This window comes from Oncorhynchus keta, chromosome 17 (assembly GCF_023373465.1).
Source record: "Oncorhynchus keta strain PuntledgeMale-10-30-2019 chromosome 17, Oket_V2, whole genome shotgun sequence".
Classification (NCBI taxonomy): Eukaryota; Metazoa; Chordata; class Actinopteri; order Salmoniformes; family Salmonidae; genus Oncorhynchus; species Oncorhynchus keta.
The window spans coordinates 6,058,003-6,082,342 of NC_068437.1; the positions used below are offsets into that span (position 1 = coordinate 6,058,003).

General features: G+C 41.6%; 1 protein-coding gene across 2 annotated transcripts in view; it reads right to left on the reverse strand.

The window, feature by feature from the left end:
- lingo1a (leucine rich repeat and Ig domain containing 1a) overlaps positions 1–24,340 on the reverse strand; it is a 254,932-nt gene that overhangs the window by 36,578 nt on the left and 194,014 nt on the right. The window contains exon 1 of one of the 2 annotated variants that reach the window (XM_035790467.2): positions 22,037–22,534. The exons of the other annotated variant lie outside the window; for it this stretch is intronic. The gene's annotated coding sequence lies outside the window, so the exon portion shown is untranslated. Of the gene's footprint in view, positions 1–22,036; positions 22,535–24,340 lie in introns of those variants that run through there. 2 annotated transcript variants of the gene reach the window in all.

Below are 24,340 nucleotides of genomic sequence, written 5' to 3' on the forward strand. Positions count from 1 at the left end.
TAATGGGCTTGAGGCTGTAGTCATTATCCCGGATCCGGGATGGCTCGACACAAGAAGTTAACAGCCTTGCAATAATTTAATCAGCATTTAAGGCCTTGCTCCCACGCCCATAGTACTACTTTATCAAACTCTGCCATTGGCTATCAATAGTCCTGGCGTACAACTCACAGGAAATGCATTCAAAAGAGAGCTCGGCTTTATATTTGAAGAGGCAAGTTATTTAGCAACAGTAATACCTTTTAAAAAGGATATATTTTCAGAAGGATTACCCCAACTCTGTGAGATATTAATCTTAAATTAAGAGTTTCCAAGAGACTCCAACTTCGTCCTCACCTTCAAACAAGTCTACAAACAGTGAAAGATTCAAGAGATGCAATTTCATCTCAGCGCGATCCGTAAAGGAGGAAAAATGCCGTTGTTTTTCCAAAACAGTTCTTGATTTCGGGCCCTTAAATGCCCACGCTCTTGAATGATGTATAAATAAATAAAACTGCCTCAGTAGTCACTTCTGTTTACTCATTCATCATTTATCTTCTCAAATGCCAATGCAGTGACTTGAGAAAACAATTTATCATCGGTGCTTTATCAAAAAACGGCAGCAAATTGAAAAAAAAGCACATAACCAACACATTAACACACGGTGGGGGAAAAAAAGCGTAGTTGAGCCACAACCCAGAATTAGCTTACCTCCCCGCAATACTAGCAAAGTCAAAGGGCTTCATAAACCACCCACATAATCATAAACAGGTTGCCAGAATATAATATCGAGCTAGGGAAAGTTCTGCCTCTTAAGTCTCCATTTAAAAGGCTCTGCTATGCTAGGTTTTAATGGGTGTCGAGCCCATCCTGTTGACTTTGGCCCACTACAAAGAGAGAGAACTCAGGACAACAGGCTGTTTAAAATTCAGGGACTGATGCCTCTGCCTAGCCAGTGAGTCAGTGTCCACGCCGCAACTACATTCTTAGAAACAAAGTGCTATCTAGAACCTAAAAGGGTTCTTTGGCCATCCCCATAGGAGAACCATTTGAAGAACCCTTTTGGGTTCCATGTAGAACACCTTCCACAGAGGGTTCCTAATGGAACCAAAAAAGGTTCTACCTGAAACCAAAAAAGTGTTATGCTATGAGGACAGCCGAAGAACCCTTTTGGAACCATTTTTTTCTAAGAGTGTAGAATGAATCTCCTGATTTAAAAAATGCTCATGGCCGCTTGGCAAGGCATCTGTATAATAGGCTACGGTCTAGTGGGTTATGGATTATATGGGTTAAAAGGAGAATTCAGACCTACCGGGGTTGTGATGTGAATGGTGAGACATAATGGAGTGAAATTCTTGACATTATCAGTTCACTGGTTGGAAATAACATTGCAAATTATTAACTTAAAGACAGTTCACCTACAAAACAAATACCAATACTTTCAAATGCATGCCTAAAACATCTCAAACCCACATTTGGGTTGTTGACAACCTAGACTACTTTGAAGGGTTCAAAACACACCTCATCAATAGTATCATCTTCCTAGTACACACATAGTCAAACCCTATCTACAAAACACACTAAACTTCAACTTCCATATAAACCATGCATTGACGTTCATGGAATATATGCACAAATACCTAGTTACACAAGCCTATATCTCAAGGATTTGGCCGGACTGCAGGAGGTCCATATTTCTCAATTTCCTGATCAGGTCTTTTCTCATTGCAAAAGAGAACAAACAAGGCCAGCAGGCCAGAGAGACTCCATCTTGGAGATAGCAGAGCCTAATCCCAGTCCTTGGAGAGAACGCATAGAAAGAGCCTTAATTAGTCAGATAAAAACCCACTCAATGGCGATATTGATACTGACTTAGAAACGGAAACTAAGCAGAATGAAGACTGGGCTGAGGGGTGGATAAAAAAAGTAGTGGTTGGAAAAAGAAGCTGTCCACCCTTGACTCTGGTGTAGCCCCCCTCGAGCAATCCCCACCTTCTCCAGTTCTACCTAAGAGGCTTATGGGAAAGAATTCAGACCTTCACATAATCAAAGATTATATGGGAAGAAAACAACAAACCATTTCAAAGTGTTTAAAAGTGGGGAGCTCATGGGAATTCTGTGTAATTAAAATACAAAATTACTTGTCTAAGCTGTCCTCCCATCCTTGTTTTCACCGCCTTTGTTTTCCTGCTATTGTGTGGGCTTAGGTCGTGAAGAAGATACCGAATGGAAGAAACCAAATCTTGGAAGCTCTGCTAATCCTAGGAGTTCATGAGGCAGAATACTCCTGGCAGGGAAATCTATTCCAAACGTTATGGCTAGATCAATGACAAGGTGACCCTGTGTGGATACACAATGACAACGCCTTGACTTTTAACACCACAAACCCTTTGTCAACACTTGTGACCCTCAACAAGGAGATAAAAAAAATTACAACAATCACGAGGCCTCTTCTCAGCTCTCACTCACCCCAAAAAAACATCTCCATGGCAATTTCAAAGCAATGAAACATCTGACTGTATTTCAGGTGGCTCATACGCATGTGAATTTACAGATCTCTTTGTGTTGGGAAATCTAATTAGGTCCCAAAAACATTTCATATCAAAACAAATCAAAACCTATCTGCGTGTTGAGATCTGTGATGCATTCTGCCACTAATTTATGAGAATGACTTGTCTCTTGCTTTTGTTTCCTGTGAAATGAAAGTGTCTTCTATGAGAGGATTCCTTTATAAGCCAAGCACACACTCGCTGTTTGAGATGTGTTATCAAATACACCCTGTGGAAGGGCATCTTGCCTCCTTGTCAGAATAGTATCAATATGAAGCACTGTATTTGAACGGTGAGCTATAGCCAAGCTAGCCCCTGAGTGTGGTCTTTCTCCTATACCATTACATAGGTGGAGCACCCTTGCCCCATTCCTAGATATTGAACAGTAATATACCATGGCAATGCATCATCTGTTGATATCAAACCATTTTGGAGACACTTTTAGAGATGCTTATCTCCATTGTGTAGTGTTGGTTTCCACATTGGTAGTGAATATGACATGGGACTTTTCTTATTATCTTTTCTTAGTTTCTCATTTAAATTAGTTTCAATTGAATATCCAACATGTAAAAATATTAAACTAGGGAAAATACTAAAATAGCAGGTTTCTTGAAGGCAGATTCCTGAACGCGTGCCCAGGATTGCCCCAAGGCATGAGACTTCAATTTGTCCACAGAGCCAACACTCGAGGCTGGCCGAGCAGCCAAGGTGAATGGCACTGACTGCCGGCATTCCTTATCGGCGCTCCTTATTAAAAACATATCAGGAGACAGCTCCATGAACGGCAAAGAATCTGAATGATTTATTTTACATTTGCATATCTACCAAATGCTCAGGCTGGGGGAAACTGAATTAGTGGGGGGAAATTAATTCCAAGGCTCCTTTTTAGGCATAGCCTAACACCGGCTTCACCAATTTACCAAGCCCATTACTTGTCATCTTAAGTAAAAAATTGAATGCATATAGGGAGTCGTATTACAGTTCAGTACAAGACACACCGGAGAAAAGTCATTTCTGCACTTTAGACTCTCAATGTCTTCCTGAATTGATTTCCCTTTTTATTCAGTCCCACCTGCCGATCATCCCTAATGAGATAGAGTTGAGTTCACTTTGGCCTCCCTTCTTGCATCTTGGGGCCCCCAAAACCTGTTCTTTCCCCTTCCCAGTCCCGCAGGTAGCCAACTACTTTGAGCTTCACAGACAGACAAGGTCAAATGGCATTTCATGTTCTCGTCTTTGATCGTCACTTTTACAATTTCATCAATCTTGCCACTCTCCTCCAGCTCTCCCGTTAAACTCGGTGTGCTCATCCCATTAACATGACATCATTTGATGGGAAGCAGGCGAGGGAAAATCCATCACTAAAGCCAATGCATAGAACATCTGCATGGACGTGTACAGTTGAAGTCGGAAGTTTACATACAGTGGGGCAAAAAAGTATTTAGTCAGCCACCAATTGTGCAAGTTCTCCCACTTAAAAAGATGAGAGAGGCCTGTCATTTTCATCATAGGTACACTTCAACTATGACAGACAAAATGAGAAAATAAAATCAGGAAAATCACATTGTAGGATTTTTTATGAATTTATTTGCAAATTATGGTGTACAGAGGCCCATTATCAGCAACCATTACTCCTGTGTTCCAATGGTACGTTGTGTTAGCTAATCCAAGTTTATCATTTTAAAAGGCAAATTTATCAATAGAAAACCATTTTGCAATTATCTTAGCACAGCTGAAAACTGTATTGCTGATTAAAGAAGCAATACAACTGGCCTTTTTTAGACTAGTTGAGTATCTGGAGCATCAGCATTTGTGGGTTTGATTACAGGCTCAAAATGGCCAGAAACAAATACCTTTCTTCTGAAACTCGTCAGTCTAATTCTTGTTCTGAGAAATTTAGGCTATTCAAAGCGAGAAACTGCCAAGAAACTGAGGCTCTCGTACAACGCTGTGTACTACTCCCTTCACAGAACAGCTCAAACTATCTCTAACCAGAATAGAAAGACGAGTGGGAGGCCCCAGTGCACAACTGAGCAAGAGGACAAGTACATTAGAGTGTCTAGTTTGAGAAACAGATGCCTCAAGTCCTCAAATGGCAGCTTCATTAAATAGTACACGCAAAATACCAGTCTCAACATCAACAGTGAAAAGGCGACTCCGGGATGCTGGCCTTCTAGGCAGAGTTGCAAAGAAAAAGCCATATCTCAGACTGGTCAATAAAAATTAAAGATTAAGATGAGCAAAAGAACACAGACACTGGACAGAGGAAGATTGTAAAAAAAGTGTTATGGACAGACAAATCTTAGATTGAGGTGTTCGGATCATAAAAAAGAACAGAGACGCAGAAAAAATGAAGATGCTAGAGGAGTGCTTGACGCCGTCTGTCAAGCATGGTGGAGGCAATGTGATGATCTGGGGGTGCGTTGGTGGTGGTAAAGTGGGAGATTTGTACAGGGTAAAAGGGATCTTGAAGGAAGGCTATCACTCAATTTTACAAAGCAATTCCATATCCTGTGAATGGTGCTAAATTGGAGCCAATTTCCTCCTACAACAGGAAAATGATCCAAAGAACAGCTCCAAACTATGCAAGAACTATTTATGAAGCAGTCAGCTGGTATTCTGTCTATAATAGAGTGGTCAGCACAGTCACCGGATCTCAACCCTATTGAGCTGTAGTGGGAGCAGCTTGACCGTATGGTACATAAGAAGTGCCCATCAAGCCAATCCAACTTGTGGGAGGTGCTTCAGGAATCATGGGGTGAAATCTCTTCAGATTACCTCAACAAATTGACAACTATTTTGTTACATGGCAAAAGCCCTATTCGGACAGGATTCATTTTTACTTAGGTCAGGTAATGTAATTAAGTGTATGAGCACAAAACAACACATCTGTAATTTTTGTCAAATCTGCTATGTCAGTAATTTTCACATTGTGGTAGTGTAATAATCCCAGCCTGAATAACCTACTTTTTTTTGTCAACCTCCCAGGTCTTCTAATAATTCTTATCCCGTGTGAGCCAACATTCCTGTGTTTTGAGGGATATTACTGTTTAAAAGGTGCTAAACGTAGTTTTTGTTAGAACATGGGAACAAAATGATGCTTAAAACATAACTGACGCTCTATAGTAATACAAGTCCCGTACGAATAGGGCTTTAGACGACACATTATGGGTTATTACTCATTTGCTGGAAAACAGAGATTAGCAGTCAGTTTCAATTACCTAAAAGAAGATTGAAACAATTATGATATCCCTCATGCTCTTTAGGAATATTGGATGTTGGCGTATCAAATGTATCATTACTCAATGAATTAAATTATTTCCTCAAATCTTATTACATTCATACAATTAGCTTCTAAGAGAATTTGGGTGGAGAGTGGCAGAGAATTCTTCTTCTATGGTGCATTCAAGAGTTGAATTGCAGGAGGTCTTATAGTTTAGAAACTCAGAGAGCAATAACACTTGACTAGAGTAAGTAAAATTAAAACAAGCATCAAATCAAATGTATTTATATAGCCCTTCTTACATCAGCTGATATTTCAAAGTGCTGTACAGAAACCCAGCCTAAAACCCCAAACAGCAAGCAATGCAGGTGTAGATGCACGGTGGCTAGGAAAAACTCCCTAGAAAGGCCAAAACCAAGGAAGAAACCTAGAGAGGAACCAGGCTATGAGGGGTGGCCAGTCCTCTTCTGGCTCTGCCGGGTGGAGATGATAACAGAACCTGGCCAAGATGTTCAAATGTTCATAAATGACCAGCATGGTAAAATAATAATAATCACAGCAGTTGTCGAGGGTGCAGCAAGTCAGCACCTCAGGAGCAAATGTGAGTTGGCTTTTCATAGCCGATCATTAAGAGTATCTCTACCGCTCCTGCTGTCTCAAGAGCATGAACCAACCATCTTCCCATCTCCTCTCTGCAGACTGGCATTACACCAACCTCTCCAAAAATCAAATATTGAATGCTCTTTTATTTTTTGACATAAAAATAGTTCTGCAAGGGCTCTTAATTTCGAAGGAAGAACTGTTGTTTTCATGATTTCCTTAATCGAAAATAGATACCCCTGTAGATACCCCTATAGACCCACACTGAACAACCAGAGACTTCTCCCCGCCCTTTCAGGGCTGGCCGTCTCAGGTTCTGGACAGTCTTGCATCCTACCTGGCTAGGCCGTTCCTACTAGAGGTCGACCGATTATGATTTTTCAACGCTGATACCGATTATTGGAAGACCAAAAAAATAGCTGATACCGATTAATCTGACGTTTTTTCATTTGTAATAATGACAATTACAACAATACTGAATGAACACTTATTAACTTAACTTAACTTAATATAATACATCAATAAAATCAATTTAGCCTCAAATAAATAATGCAAAAACTATGTGTTGGAGAAGAAAGTGCAATATGTGCCATGCAAGAAAGCTAACGTTTAAATTCCTTGCTGAGAACATATGAAAGCTGGTGGTTCCTTTTAACCTCTGCACACGGAACCCGGTAGCGGGCTGAAATTCGACAACATACGGTGATCGCTACATAAATAGTCATATTAAACATTCATGAAATTCCAAGTGTCTCACGTGTTTTCGAAAGCCTAGAATCTTGCTAATCCAACTGCGTTGTCAGATTTAAAAAAGGTTTACTACGAAAGAATACGATGCGATTATCTGAGGATAGAGCCCCATAAAAAACAACTATTTCAACCGGGCAGCCAGCTCTATGTAGAGTCTTGGTGTTTTCAAACTTCTTCCATTTAAGAATATGGAGGCCACTTGGTCTTAGTATTTTGTGTTTTCTTTCGGAGCCTTTCTCCTCTCCTGCGCTTACCGGAGTCTCCCGCCTGTTCAGCGCTATCAGAGCCTTCCTCCTCTACAGCGCTGCCGGAGCCTCCTGCCTGTTCGGAGCAGCCTGAGCTGTCAGTCTGCAAGGAGCTGTCAGTCTGCAAGGAGCTGTCAGTCTGCATGGAGCAGTCAGAGCTGTCAGTCTGTAAGAAGCAGCCAGAGCTGTCAGTCTGCAAAGAGCTGTCAGTCTGCATGGAGCAGTCAGAGATGTCAGTCTGCATGAAGCAGCCAGAGCTGTCAGTCTGCAAAGAGCTGCCAGTCTGCAAGGAGCTGTCAGTCTGCAAGGAGCTGTCAGTCTGCATGGAGCAGTCAGAGCTGTCAGTCTGTATGAAGCAGCCAGAGCTGTCAGTCTGTAAGAAGCAGCCAGAGCTGTCAGTCTGCAAGGAGCTGTCAGTCTGCATGGAGCAGCCAGAGCTGTCAGTCTGCAAGGAGCTGTCAGTCCCGCCAGTCAGCCATGATCTTCTAGATCTGCCAGTCAACCAGATTCTTCCAGATCTGCCAGTCAACCAGTCTCTTCCAGATCTGCCAGTCAACCAGTCTCTTCCAGATCTGCCAGTCAACCAGTCTCTTCCAGATCTGCCAGTCAACCAGTCTGCATAGAGCAGCTAGATCTGCCCGTCAGCCATGATCTTCTAGATCTGCCAGTCAACCAGATTCTACCAGATCTGCCAGTCAACCAGAATCTTCCAGATCTGCTAGTCAACCTGAATCTTCCAGATCCGCCAGCCAGTCAGGATCTACTGGAGCCTACTACCTACCTGAGCTTCATCTCAGTACTGGACTTTCTCTCAGTACTGGGCTTCCTCTGAGTAATGGGCTTCCCCTCAGTTCCGGGCTGCCCCTCAGTCTCGAGCTGCCCCTCAGTCCCGAGCTGCCCCTCAGTCCCGAGCTGCCCCTCAGTCCCGAGCTGCCCCTCAGTCCCGAGCTGCCCCTCAGTCCCGAGCTTCCCAGTCCCAGTCCTCAGTCCCGAGTTGTCCCTCAGTCCCGAGCTGCCCCTCAGTCACGAGCTGCTCCTCAGTTCAGTGGGGTTCTGGGTGAGGACTATTAGGCCATGGTCGGCGGCGAGGGTGGATTATCCCAGGATGCGAAGGGGAGGAACTATGACTTTAATGGAGTGGGGTCCACGTCCCGAGCCTGAACCGCCACCATGGATAGACGCCCACCCGGACACTCCCTATGGTTTTGAGGTGCGTCCGGGAGTCCGCACCTTAGGGGGGGGTTCTGTCACACCTTGGTCTTAGTATTTTGTGTTTTCTTTAATTATTTGTTCAGGCCAGGATGTGACATGGGGTTATTGTATTGTCTTATTGGGTTTTGTTGTAGGCATTGGGATTGTGGTTGATTAGGGGTGTGTCTAGTATAGGCTTGGCTGCCTGAGGCGGTTCTCAATCAGAGTCAGGTGATTCTTGTTGTCTCTGATGGGGAACCGTATTTAGGTAGCCTGGGTTTCACTGTGTATTTCGTGGGTGATTGTTCCTGTCTCTGTGTAGTTTCACCAGATAGGCTGTATTAGGTTTCACGTTCCGTTTGTTGTTTTGTATTTTGTATAGTTATTTCATGTGTCACTTTTTCCATTAAAGTCATGAGTAACCACCACGCTGCATTTCGGTCCGACTCTCTTTCGACAAACGAAGAACGCCGTTACACCAAAGTGTTCTTAGGGACCTTCAATGCTGCAGACATTTTTTGGTACTCTTCCCCAGATTTGATTCTCAACACAATCCTGTCTCAGAGCTCTACGTACAATTCCTTCAACCTCATAGCTTGGTTTTTGCTCTGACATACACTGTCAACCTTATATAGACAGGTGTGTGCCTTTCCAAATCATGTCCAATCAATTGAATTTATCATAGGTGGACGCCAATCAAGTTGTAGAAACATCTCAAGGTTGCTCAATGGAAACAGGATGCACCTGAGCTCAATTTCAAGTCTCATAGCAAAGGGTCTGAATATTTCAAAAAAATATATTTCTAAAAACCTGTTTTCGCTTTGTCATTATGGTGTATTGTGCGCAGATAAAAAAAAGCATCTTTATTTAACTAGGCAAGTCAGTGAAGAACAAATTATTATTTACAATGACGGCCTACCCCGACCAAACCCGGACGACACTGGGCCAATTGTGCACCGCCCTATGGGACTCCCAATCACGACCGGATGTGATACTCAGATTGATGAGGAAATTGTTTAATTTAATCTATTTTAGAATAAGTCTGTAACATAACAAAATGTGGAAAAAGGGAAGGGGTCTGAATACTTTCCTAATGCACTGTACACCAGATATCTCCTCATGGAAGCATGCCTCCCTACTGGTCGATAAACTGAAATCTGACCTCCTGTTTCCTCCTGCACTTTCCCCTCCATCGATACCTTTATCACTCTGTTTTGAATCCCTCTCCATCTCTTCCACTATGTCTCAATCCATTCCTCTCTCCTTCCCTCTCTTTCTGAACGACCCTTATTAGAAGCCTGGTAAGAAAGCACAGGTTGTTTCTCTTTTTTAAGACATTGGCAAAAACACATGTTTCTTAGAGAACACACACAACTGCTTTTCTTGACTTGCTCATTCCAAAGCCACAGACTCGTGAAAGGCTATGAACACTATTCTAATTCAGCTCTTTTAGAGTACTAAAAATCAAGATTTTCCTTTGTTCCACTGGAAAAGGACACATTATTGCAGACCATGACTACACTGGCTGTGGCTGTTGACAGACCGATTAAAAGCAACCACATTGATCCCGTGAATTGAAGAGACAATGGGCTTGAAACACATTCAAATATTAGAATTATCTGAGAAGCTGTAATTCGAGCATCAGGGAGGGCCCATTTCCATGCAGTGGTTGAATGCAGAGAGCACGTCTTTAATGAATTCTAATGTGATTAACTGACAGTAATGTCTCTCTCTCTGAGTCGGGGCAACAAAAAAAGGGGCCTCTGTTAGACGTCTGGATCTTTTTAAAGAGATGGGCACCCATTAAAACGTTAGATCTGGTTAAAAATGTATTGGCTTTGAGAGTATGCATTAAGATACTCTCATGGATATTTTTTTTATATCCAGCAAAAGCTTTTCCATCAATCCAAAGCTGGTAACCAACGGGCCTGCATCAATGTCGCTTTTGTAGGATAAAAAAAAATCTTTGCTTTGACAATACTGTGAACTGTTCTTCATGATTTAATGAAAAATAACAACTGAAATCATTCTGATCTGAATTTGTCATTCAAGTCTAAATTGAAGGGTGCTGGGTTCCATGGGGTCGTGCGAACGCTCTGACTTTCTTTCTCATCAGTCGAAGGGGTAAGCTAACCGGAGGCAGATGAGAGTGTGGAGAAGAGCACTCATGTTGAAACGTTGCACCAACTATCTCAACAGGGTATTTTTACAGCCATTATTTCTGGGATTTAGTACACAACTCTAGCCCTTATCCCCTACACACTGGAGTGTTGTTCTAGTAGTAACCATTGAAAACTCACTTATGCCTTATTGCATCTCTTTTACACCTGGATCAAAGTACAGTTTATCTCAAACAGAAATGGGCCACTAAAACCCTAAACTGTCGAAACTTAATGAATAATGAACCCTGTCACAGCTCCATAACATATACTGCTGAGTGTACGAAACATTAATAACACCTGTTCTTTCCATGACAGACCGACCAGGTGAATCTAATTTTATTTGTAAGTAACACTTACTTACAAGCTCTTACCAAACATTGCAGTTCAAACATTACCAAACATTGCAGTTCAAGAAAAAAGAGTTAATATTTTCTTAACTAAACAAACTAAGGTTAAAAATGTAAAGTAACACAATAACGAGGATAATATACAGGGGGTACCAGTACTGAGTCAATGTGTGGGGGGGGGGTACAGGTTAGTCGACGTAATTTGCACATGTAGGTAGGGGTAAAATGACAATGCATAGATAATAAACTGTGAGTAAAAGTGTAAAAACAAAGGGGGGGTCAATGTAAATAGTCCAAGTGGCTATTTGATAAATTGTTCAGCAGTCTTATGGTTTGGGAATCCAAGTGTTAGCTCCTTATTGATGTCACTTGTTAAATCCACTTCAATCAGTGTCGATGAAAGGGAGGATACAGGTTAAATAACACATTTTAAGCCTTGAGACAAGGATTGCGTATGTGTGCCATTCAGAATGTCAAGACAAGTGCCTTTGAAAGGGGTATGGTAGTAAGTGCCAGGCACACTGGTTTGTGCTGCAACACTGCTGGGTTTGTCACACTCAACAGTTTCCTGTGTGTATCAAGAATGGTCCACCACAGAAAGGTCATCCCGGCCAACTTGACACAACTGTGGGAAGCATTAGTCAACATGGATCAGCATCCCTGTGGAACACTTTCAACACCTTCCATGCCCCCTAACAAATTGAGGCTTTTCTGAGGGCAAAAGGGGAGGGTGCAACTAAATATTAGAACGGTGTTCCTAATGTTTTATAAACTCTGTGTATATCAATATGGCCGCCATAAAAAATAAACAAACACAAATTACAGAACTGCTTTTGGGCGCTGCTTACCTCAGCTACTTCTATTATTTTACCCAGGTGGTGCTAGCTGATGCTGGTTGTCTCTGCTCTCACAGCGAGGCAGGAAACCCTACAGAGACCCCACACTGGGCCGTTAACCGCCCATCTTAATGCAATTTACAGCTCCCCCCATTTGGCGAGTGACACACATGTCCATCATCACATCCTTCCAATGATGGGTGATGCAGTTTAATTTGTTCCCGGCAATGCCGGCACCGGCCGAGGCACTGATTGCCCCATGTGCACTGAATACTGATTTCCCCCCATGGAGGGCCACAGTAAGCACAATCACACCTCCAACGCCCTTGACCCAAGACCTTGCCCAACACCACCACAACAGCCTTTTACAATAATGCATCCTCCTGAGCACTACAAGTGCTGTATGACAGGCTGTTATTCCTACCACCGACCGAGATGATAGAGTGAACGTCAATGATGCATCTTACATGGCACAGGACGTGGAGGATGTTGGATGTGCACAGGCAGCTGCTTCCCACAGTTGCGTCAAGTTGGCTGGATGTCCTTTGGGTGGTGGACCATTCTTGAAATGTGCGCGAAAGACCCAGCAGCAATGCAGTTCTTGACACACACAAACCGATGCGCCTGGCACCTACTACCATACCCCGCTCAAAGGCACTTAAATATTTTGCCTAGCCAATTCACTCTCTGAACGGCACACATACACAAAAACAGCATGAAAATGTATGCACTCACTACTGTAAATCGCTCTGGATAAGAGCGTCTGCTAAATGAATAAAATGTCAAATATAAATGTCATGGAAAGAGCCTAATGTTTTGTACACTCCGTGTATATCAAGTATTTTCTCATCCAATGTGAGTGAATGCTCTCTACAGTTCCCTATTTACGCAACAGGGAGACAAAAGTTGAGCTTGGAAAGACGATGCTTGCTTTAATCCTAATGGCAGAATAAATGAGGCAAGGAACAGCTTCTGGAAATATCACTGTCGAAGTGAACGTCAGGCATCCAATTCTGGTGGCTATTGCCATTTAAAGACACGCAGCTATTGTTTCTGTTACCTCAGGGTTCACAACGTGTATGGGCAGTAACTCTGAACTTCATAAATGCCCACTGGCATTTTCTCAAGGATCCAATCAGTCAGTGCATGGTCCATTTCAATTATCATTTGGTTCTTACAGACCTGCTTCTCTCCTTTGGTTCTTACGGACAACTCTCAGGGTTTAACACAGATGATTAAACTGGGTATGTCATTTCCATTTCATCGCATAGCAAAGTACCACATGGGGATTGAGCGGTGAACTGCAGTCGTGTTCGATTACAACACTGCATTACTATGTTGTTAAAGCAGAAGTCCAAGGTTTGGTTTATTTTTTCAATTCACCAACATAATGTGCCTATCGGTGTAATAGAATGGAGAGTAATGGTAAATATCATAAGTGTAAGACATTTGGACCACCGTTGTCTTGTAATCACCCATAAAGTATGTCCTGTCCTTAATGCAAGATGTAACCCTTTTCTCCGGTCTTAAAACTGTCCTTTCATTTTAAGGCACCTCGGCAAATCAAATAGAGAAAATATTGATTCAACATGGCTCTTACCACTGAAGTGGAACATTTTATTTAAAGATTAGTGCTTGTTCTATATAGCGGCTGTTCTATTTTTGCCAGTCTCAATGACAATACACCTGATTTGTTCTGAAAGTGGTTATGTACGAGCCATACTTCAGCTTTCTGAAAAGCTGAAACGCACAGTCATTATGCCAGAGCTTTTAGATCCACAACATGGTCTCCAAATGTGAATATGGCAACATGCACTCCATCTGACCAATTGTGACAGAGATATGTAGTGTGGGCCTTTGTTTAGTGGATCTGGGTCTTGTTTCCTCGATCTCGAACAAACCCCCAAAATCTGTTACGGGTCTCAGGCTAAGGTTCCATATACAGATGTAGAAACTATTATCCCATATGGACATATAGAAACTATTATCCCATCCCATTTACAGATTTTAAAACAATTATCTGTAAATGGGGCCTCAGCCCAAGGCCTGTAAAACCTCCATAGCGTTAAGTAAGAATTTGAATTACAAAAAAGTGCAATAAATCCCATTTCAACTGCATTGTTTGCACCCGAGTTGTCTCCCAAAAAAACACTGTTGCAACTAGTGCTGAGCAATTAACTGAAATATCAGATATTTTCGGTTGTTAAATAACTAATTGGCCAATGTCGGTTCAAGTATTTGAATTCCATTTTGTCCTGTTTTTTTCTGTTAGCGCGATGTGCAGATTCTGTAGAGAGAAATCAGATCAAGCCTAAATTGTGCGATTTAGTAGGGACTTGTAGTTTCCAACAAGCCAATATTCTACATAGTTTAGCGCAGAACTTTTGGGGTACTTAACTACAATGACCGTCATCCAATGCGCAACACATAGACTGAGAGAAGAGAGAACACTCAATCGAGAGGGATAAAAAGCAGTTGCTTCGCAAGCCTAAAAATATATTCTCTAAGTGATTGATAGTTTGAAATAAAGTTATCAAATTAAACAAATATTTTATTAAAGTAAAGTCATGTGAATAAATGGTTAATAAGAGATAAACAACTTTACCTGGGTATGGGGTAAGTTGAGCGTACACTCTGAATTCTGGCTAAACTTGGAATATTGTTAATTATCAGGTATCCTATTGAAATATTGAGTGCTATAGTCTATTGTCTACACCAGAGGTTAATGGTTATCTGTAGGAGGAATACAGTGCCTTGCGAAAGTATTCGGCCCCCTTGAACTTTGCGACCTTTTGCCACATTTCAGGCTTCAAACATAAAGATATAAAACTGTATTTTTTTGTGAAGAATCAACAACAAGTGGGACACAATCATGACGTGGAACAACATTTATTGGATATTTCAAACTTTTGTAACAAATCAAAAATTGAAAAATTGGGTGTGCAAAATTATTCAGCCCCTTTACTTTCAGTGTAGCAAACTCTCTCCAGAAGTTCAGTGAGGATCTCTGAATGATCCAATGTTGACCTAAATGACTAATTATGATAAATACAATCCACCTGTGTGTAATCAAGTCTCCGTATAAATGCACCTGCACTGTGATAGTCTCAGAGGTCCGTTAAAAGCGCAGAGAGCATCATGAAGAACAAGGAACACACCAGGCAGGTCCGAGATACTGTTGTGAATAAGTTTAAAGCCGGATTTGGATACAAAAAGATTTCCCAAGCTTTAAACATCCCAAGGAGCACTGTGCAAGCGATAATATTGAAATGGAAGGAGTATCAGACCACTGCAAATCTACCAAGACCTGGCCGTCCCTCTAAACTTTCAGCTCATACAAGGAGAAGACTGATCAGAGATGCAGCCAAGAGGCCCATGATCACTCTGGATGAACTGCAGAGATCTACAGCTGAAGGGGGAGACTCTGTCCATAGGACAACAATCAGTTGTATATTGCAAAAATCTGGCCTTTATGGAAGAGTGGCAAGAAGAAAGCCATTTCTTAAAGATATCCATAAAAAGTGTCGTTTAAAGTTTTTCACAAGCCACCTGGGAGACACACCAAACATGTGGAAGAAGGTGCACTGGTCAGATGAAACCAAAATTGAACTTTTTGGCAACAATGCAAAACGTTATGTTTGGCGTAAAAGCAACACCCTGAACACACCATCCCCACTGTCAAACATGGTGGTGGCAGCATCATGGTTTGGGCCTGCTTTTCTTCAGCAGGGACAGGGAAGATGGATGGAGCCAAATACAGGACCATTCTGGAAGAAAACCTGATGGAGTCTGCAAAAGACTTGAGACTGGGACGGAGATTTGTCTTCCAACAAGACAATGATCCAAAACATAAAGCAAATTCTACAATGGAATGGTTCAAAAATAAACATATCCAGGTGTTAGAATGGCCAAGTCAAAGTCCAGACCTGAATCCAATTCGAGAATCTGTGGAAAGAACTGAAAACTGCTGTTCACAAATGCTCTCCATCCAACCTCACTGAGCTCGAGCTGTTTTGCAAGGAGGAATGGGAAAATATTTCAGTCTCTCGATGTGCAAAACTGATAGAGACATACCCCAAGCGACTTACAGCTGTAATCGCAGCAAAAGGTGGCGCTACAAAGTATTAACTTAAGGGGGCTGAATAATTTTGCACGCCCAATTTTTCAGTTTTTGATTTGTTAAAAAAGTTTGAAATATCCAATAAATGTCGTTCCACTTCATGATTGTGTCCCACTTGTTGTTGATTCTTCACAAAAAAATACAGTTTTATATCTTTATGTTTGAAGCCTGAAATGTGGCAAAAGGTCGCAAAGTTCAAGGGGGCCGAATACTTTCGCAAGGCACTGTATATATGGGAGGCAATTAAGCTTGGAATGTATTGAGTAAAGGAAGGGCAATCACATGTGGAAGGCACTGATAAGGGTGGAAAGGTGTGCTTTAGTGAGGAAGGGGTCGAAGATCAGGTCACATTAAGGGAGAATAAACAGTTTATTGCCCGTATCCCTTAACTTCCTGCCAAGCAATAAAGATGTCATGTTTAGAGAGAAGGAGGAGACTCCACACAAATTGGGGTATATATATATACAGTTGAAGTCGGAAAATTACATACACTTAGGTTGGAGTCATTAAAACGTGTTATTCAACCACTCCATACATTTCTTGTTAACAAACTATAGTTTTGGCAAGTCGGTTAGGACATCTACTTTGTGCATGACACAAGTAATTTTTCCAACAATTCCAGTGGGCCAGAAGTTTATGTACTCTAAGTTGACTGTGCCTTTGAACAGCATGGAAAATTCCATAAAATTATGTCATGGCTTTAGAAGCTTCTGATAGGCTAATTGACATCATTTGAGTGGATTGGAGGGGACAAAGATCATACTTTTTGGAGAAATGTCCTCTGGTCTGATGAAACAAAAATTGAACTGTTTGGCCATAATGACCATCGTTATGTTTACTGATGGTCGACACTGATAGTGGCTAATATTTAACATGATAGAAATAGGAAACAGAGAAAGTTCGCCTTTACTGAAGACATTAGAGTGCCCATCCCTGCAAGTTAAAAGGCAGTACAATTTAAATTCTGCATAATGGCATAGCATTTCATAAACTTTTCTGTGGGAAGGTTGATATGTTGATATACTTCAGTTTGCGGCTGTATGACTGTTTTACATTTGTTGGCAGCGATTATCAGGTAAAATGTACCTAAAACAAGTGTAATTTACATTTACAATTCCCTTATCCAAACAGATGACTAATTTACCTAGCTCTTATCACATTGACTACTAAATTACAGTGCAAGGAGACTGGGGTGATTTCTATCTAAAAACAAATTAAGTAGATGCTTTCCCACTTGGAACCAGTAGGTTCGCTAGACCTTATTCATGGTTTCCTTGCGTGTGAAGGTGATGGAATAAAGTCAAGGTCAGAATAGTATCTGTAGACACACCTCTGCCACACTTTAATCTATTAGATCTCCACCCAAAACGGAATCAGGGCCATTATGCATAAAACTGACCAAATGTAATCATTATTGGTATGGGGTATAGTGGCAACTTACCCCAAGGCAAACATTTTCACTATATTAGCCCACACTGCTATAAGGACAGAATTGCAAGCTAGGTTTATCACTGTATACTGTAGCAAACACCAACTGATGTCCAAAACAATCTACTTCTTGTTTAAATATAATAATCATGAAACCTATAATACAAATTCACTTGACTTTGTGAAAATCCGTTTGTTGGACCTAAATATTTAGTCAAGATACATTTTGTGTATGGTTTCCTATACACACCAATTTGGCTCAACTTACCCCATTCTCCCCTACAGTATTAACATAGTACGTTAGTTACGACGCCTCATAAACACCATCAAATGTGACGGGGGGGGGGACTAGGCTTTGGCTGTTTTACATGTCACTGAGTTTTATCTCAAGGCCATGGAAGGAAACAATAAATGTCATCATACGGAGGTTCAACCCTGACTGAGCGGAGAGAAGAGGAGAGAGGGATAAAGGCAATGTAAAACAACTGTTCCCCAAGTGACACATTTGAAGACAAACCATCCACATCAAGCTGCTCGGGAGGATTTCACACCAGAAGGAGAAATGCAGCTCACTGCTGGAGTCCACAACTGAGGCAACATGAAACACTGCAACACAGCATCTTAACAAACACTGCCACCGCCACTCCGGCAGACCTTGAAAAATTGCATATGGCTGTCCTGGAATGAATCACACAGAGGAGACTGCTGCTACTAAGATTCAAAGGAGGACTACCAAGGACAAACACGGAGGTACAGAGGAGATTGGAAACCAAATAAAAAAGACACCTCCCGCTAACAAACTCAGTGCCAGCCTCGAACTGTCCTTTGTACAATGCATTTGCCTTGAGGCATTACACTGACAACATTGAGGTAGCATCGGGTGAAAAGGGCCAAGTAAACAACTTAATTGGTCTCCCCTATGTCAACTGAAAATAATGTGCTATGTCATCACAGAAATTACCAAATGACAGCCTCACAACGGGGACTAATAAACACCTTGTCAACACAGCAGAAGGTGTCAGCGTTACACCAAGGATGAGTGTCTCTCAGCGACACTGGAACACATCATAAGCCAATATTAGACTCACTGGCACTGCTGGTCATTTGGTGGAACTAAGTACTGCACTGTAGGTTGTCAAGCCTTCAGTCATGTTGTCTTATTTACACACTACACTTATTTCCCAACCTTGAGATTATGTGGCGTCGGTAAGCACTTTAGGTTGTACTGTCTGGTTTTTCCCCCAACCTCAAACGTGGCTATGTACTAGACACGGGTTACATATTGAATTGCAACCAGTCAAAATGCAAAATCTGATGAAGGTGATTATAATGCAGCAATAATCCCCTCTTGATGTCGGGATTATGTGTGGTTTACTGCATGCATGACATGGGAATATCGGACTGTATTTGATCAAATAAAGACAATGTAACCATCAAATATGTCAAAACCTAATGGTATTACGTGTAAGCTTTGCATTTGTCACAACAAATATACTAAAAGGAAAATTCCTTTATTGCCGGTTGCTAAGTGCCTACCCACGTATAGCACAATATATTGAGATACAGTATATATGGGTAGGCATAAGCAACCAGTAATATATTATAACATCTGCTTTGGGGTTGGGTTGCCCCAGTATCTGTACATTAGAGATGTCGACAATATGAGTATGACATGTCTCCTCCCTAACGCCCAGGAAGCTCCGGTTCAAACTCCCATTAGACAGCTCTGCAAACATTATATGTTGTCAAAATAAGTTTGTCACTCACCAAAGATGGAGTTTCACTGAGCAACTACCTTCATTTACTCCCATTACATCCGGTGTGTTCTTCCTTATGATATAAAAATATATCAACCTTTTTTGGAAGTACATAACGGCCGTAACGAGTGTAAAAGAAGATAGTTGGGTGCTCAGCGAAACTACACATATTTTGACATTATAACGCTTTGCAAAGCTGTTTAATGGGAGTTTGAAGCAGAGCTTCCTGGGCATTAAGGCTTGCACACTTCGCACCTAATGTGAATCTTTAGAGCTGGTCTGCCAATCGTTCAGCGCCCTGTGTTTTAGGTACCACCCGCTGTTGATCGTTGCGCACTCGGTTCTCAAATTACGTTCACAATTGCTAAGTACTCTCCGACAGCAAACGCTATTGGTGTGTCTGAGCCCTTACTGAGGAGAAATGTTATACTCATCGTCGACATCTTACACACAGATACCGGGGCATTTAATCTGCATCTGTCTATCCTTCATCGGGGGTGAAAAGGTGAACTCCATTGACAGGCAGTGCAACAGCAAGGTTGCCAAGCTTTAATTTGTTTAATGAAGGCAGGGTGATTGGATAAAGCGGATAACACTTAGCCTACTATCAGCTGCGGTTAGCAGCAGCCCCCTTGATTTAATGCCCAGATAGGCATACAACCAAAAGCTCTTACGGAACAAACAACAACAATATTGGTGAAAACAATGAGAATACACACTGCCACACCCTTGCAGATGTTAAGCTGTCTCCAACATCTCCAGAGTTCAAGCATCCATCATCTACATGGCTTGTGTTCCACAGATAGCAGGGATGCTGCTTTATTATCCGAGATGACATCGACGGTGAAGCTGCTCTCCCTGTTTCTCTCCTCCCTTAGGCTATTTATAAACCAAAATACATCAGTTTATGAATGTCAGAAGGGCACCAGCATCGCACAGTCTTATGATATAATATTTATATGATGTATAGTTATGACAATAAGAAACTGGTATTTGTTTTAAAAAAAGGGGGACAGACATTGGAATCCAGGTAGGCTACAACAAAGGAACAATGTAGCATTATGCTCAAGTTAAATATGCAAGATATGGTCTTGGATAAAAACACATTTTAGTTGCATACTTGATCAACTAACATTATGGCAACCAGCATTGAGACTAATTTTGGATGCACATTATTCCAACCAAATCAACAACATGAGAACAATGAGTGGTTGTTATGCTGCACATGTAGTGAGAGCCATCTGCCTCTTTTCAAATACTCTTTTCCCTATAAATAAAATATGACTGATCACAAAGCTCACTCCTGCGTCACAGTGTGACTGAGTTGTAATGCATACATTTTCACGGGCATAGGGCGAGAAACCTTTTATGATACTGAATATACTCCTTCACCATCCTCACTGATAACACACACGCCACACAGAAAGATCACACACACACACACTATCATGGCATACACACACACACACACACACACACACACACACACACACACACACACACACACACACACACACACACACACACACACACACACACACACACACACACACACACACACACACACACACACACACACACACACAGAGAGAACAGAAAGAGAGGAGGGAGAGAGAGAAATACATGTCCTGAATCACCAACTGGTACCCCTTTTTCAGTAGTCTATCTAGAGGGTATAGTCTTAATGATCTCAATCATACCTACAAGTACACAGGATGAATTAGAAAAAGGTTACTACACTTGAATTAGCACATTAATGGTTTGGTAATTCACCTGAAGAGGATGTGAATATCTCTATTATTTATAGCCTACTGCCTATTCAAATTCCTTACTATTGTCAGGGAAACTTACAACATTCAGCTTTCAGTCTCTATAAATCAGGTGCATAATCAATATTGTATTGGAACATTATTAAAGGCAATTTAATTAATCTTTGTCAGGTGTACGTTTTCACAATGACCACACATTTTAATGCATTGTGGTAATAAGAAAACGGAGGCATTTACGCATCTAAATGGTTTGAAATACATTCTGTATTTGGATACCGATTTGGATAGGCTACAATACATATTTCGAAACCCACGCACCAGTCTAGTAAACCGGAGCCCGCCCTGCTCTCTCTCCCCTTGCACCGTCTGTAACACGACTTTTGGCCGACACTGAGTAATGGTTACATGCACACAATAATACGATAATTGTGAATAGTAATGTAATAGTTCGATGTAAACATGTACATGCGTTGCAAGAATAACGATTTCTCGGAAAAAAAAACTGTTTACATGCACACATCTGAAATCAGACGAGCTGATGGGACTTTGATACATGCAGAAAATCGCCAATCAAAATAAACGTTCTACCACAGCGACCATGTTATTTTTGTGAAAAATAATTGATTCTGAGTTCGGACGTATAACGTTTGTATGGGAAAACTATTTCTAAAATGCATACTTTCCATTTTTCCGAACTCACTTCACTGGGGCAAAAGCAGGAGGCTCGCGCTGCTCTTGCTAAGCACATGCGCAAATCAAATACACCACTGAAACGTAACGTTATACACGTCTTAATAATTCGAAAGATTGCTCAGAAACCAATGTGTTTTAATTGGTATATGCTTGCATCAAATATGACTTTACGCCGATTAAGATAAACAAATAGCATGAATAATGCCATACTCGGCCTACTGCAATAATCAGTTTAATATCGAGTTATTAATATGCATGTAAACGTACTCATTATTGACATCAATCGAACATTAATACAAATGGTATCCATTTCGAGTGTCCTTTCTAAATTGATCAGGTTGGTACCACAGCAACACTACTAGCAGCGGGCGAGTCTAAAGGGATACTCACCTACTACTGCTGTTTCCAAACATCCTTACGCATATCTCCCAACGGCAACTCCCTGTCAAGAAAGAGGCAAATTGAGACCCCCTATCTCGAGTCCATTCCTTTGAAAGACACGATTTAAAAAAAAAAAACACGGTTCCCCCAGATTCCGATACCGCCTGTGACTTAATAGAAATGGATAGTCCGGAGGAACTGCCCTGTTCTTCTGTCTACCGACGACGCACTGGTTCCTCTCTCCGCCAGCTCGCTATCCCTCGGTCGGAAAGGGGCTCCCAATGCGCCTTCAATCGTCCACTAGGAAAAGGATGCGAGTGAAGTGAGCAACTCCCACGCATTCGTTCCTAAGAACACTGTTCTCTCTCCTTGAGGCAAGTCTGCACGGTCAGACTCGAGATGGATATTGTGTGACTGTCGTCTGTAGCTGCAGTTCGCTTTCTTGTCCTCAGAGTTGAGGGAGGCACAAAACTGATGCATGCACCTTGTTCGGACCACAGTCAGTGTATGTAGATTAGTGTTCTCACGCATGTTTGACGCATATTAATTTGCACGTGATTTAGCCTATTCATCCCACACACACACTTATTTTAGAGCGACCAAAGTGATGCATCGATTGGATGATTAAACACAAAACTCCCTACTTAGTAATGCAGTTTTCATTAAATGAGATTATAAAGACATAGCCTATAGGGCCATTCATTCATCTCAGTGGGTATGCACTCCAAGTAAACCCAATGGTCTTCAATAAACCTTCATCACTTGAAGACTGAGGGATGATGCTAGTCCATGAACCTGAATGTAGTGTATCTGATTTAAATACAGTTAAGATAATTAAGTCTTTAACATATAGGTTTCTAAATAATAGCGCCTGTGCCTTTTCTGTAAAGAAAGCAGTACTTATTTTGAAGACCTGGTGGCACTGTCTGCCTCAAATAATCCACACACTCTGACTCCTCAACATTTACAGGGATTTTGGAAATGCCATGACACATGCTCTCAGATAATGTTGAGGAGGATGATATAATGGCTCATTGGTCTCTGCAATTGAAATAAATGTTATGTATCTATATATTGATCAAAGTATACCTCACCATTCCACTTAATGCAAGTACCTTTGCTTTTTCAGATAATACTGAAAAAGCCTTACAACATTGCCTCACCCACACTTTGTGATTTATATTCATGTTGAGAGTGCACTACCATTTTGGATGTATCTAATGTACTTGTCTCATGGTGTTAAAATACTTTTCCTCCACTCCATGTGTTCCCCAGCCTCTTGCATGGAATCTGTGGACCCCTCAGTGCAACTTTTGCCACCAAGGCATCCCAGCTACATGTGAATGTCATCAGCATCAGTTCACGCATGGGCAAGAGGCCCTGGCTTTGAGGACAAGGTGTTTTTTGAGGCATTGGCCTATGTGTTCAACCACTCCGTGGGGAAACATGCCTCAGCTTTCCGGAGCAATACATTGACTGGGCTTAATTGCACCGTCATATCACCAGCTCTCCCAGGGAATCGAAAATCAGTGAGGGAGGCAGAAACAGTCAACTTTAGCACGAGGGTATTGTTTGTGAATGGTCCAAGTGAAATGTAAAGCCAGTTCTATGATTTTGTTCCTGTCTTCCTCAATATAATGTATTTTATTTCTTTCTTTCTTCGCAGACTAAATGTTTTTTAGATTTTTCTAAACTTTGACCCCAATTTTTTTTATCCCTAATTTCAAATAAAATATTATTAGTCACATGCACCGAATTCAATAGGTGTAGACCTTACAGTGAAATGCTTACTTACGAGCCCATAACCAACAATGCAGTTTATAAAAATAAGAAATAAGTAAGTAAAGAGCAGTAGCAAAACAACAATAGCGAGACTATATGTAACAGTATAATTTTAAACCGTCCCCTCGCCCATACCCGGGCGCGAACCAGGGACCTTCTGCACACATCGACAACAGTCACCCACGAAGCATCGTTACCCATCGCTCCACAAAAACCGCGGCCCTTGCAGAGCAAGGGGAACTACTACTTCAAGGTCTCAGAGCAAGTGACGTAACCGATTGAAACGCTATTTAGCGCACACCGCTAACTAAGCTAGCCGTTTCACATCCGTTACATATATACAGGGGTGTACCGGTACAGAGTCAATGTGGGCACTGGTGAGTTGAGGTAATATGTATGTGTAGGTAGAGTTATTAAAGTGACTATGCATAGATGACAACAACAGACGTAGCAGCAGTGTAATAGAAGGGGGGCAATGCAAATAGTCTGGGTAGCCATTTGACTAGACATTCAGGAGTCTAATGGCTTGGG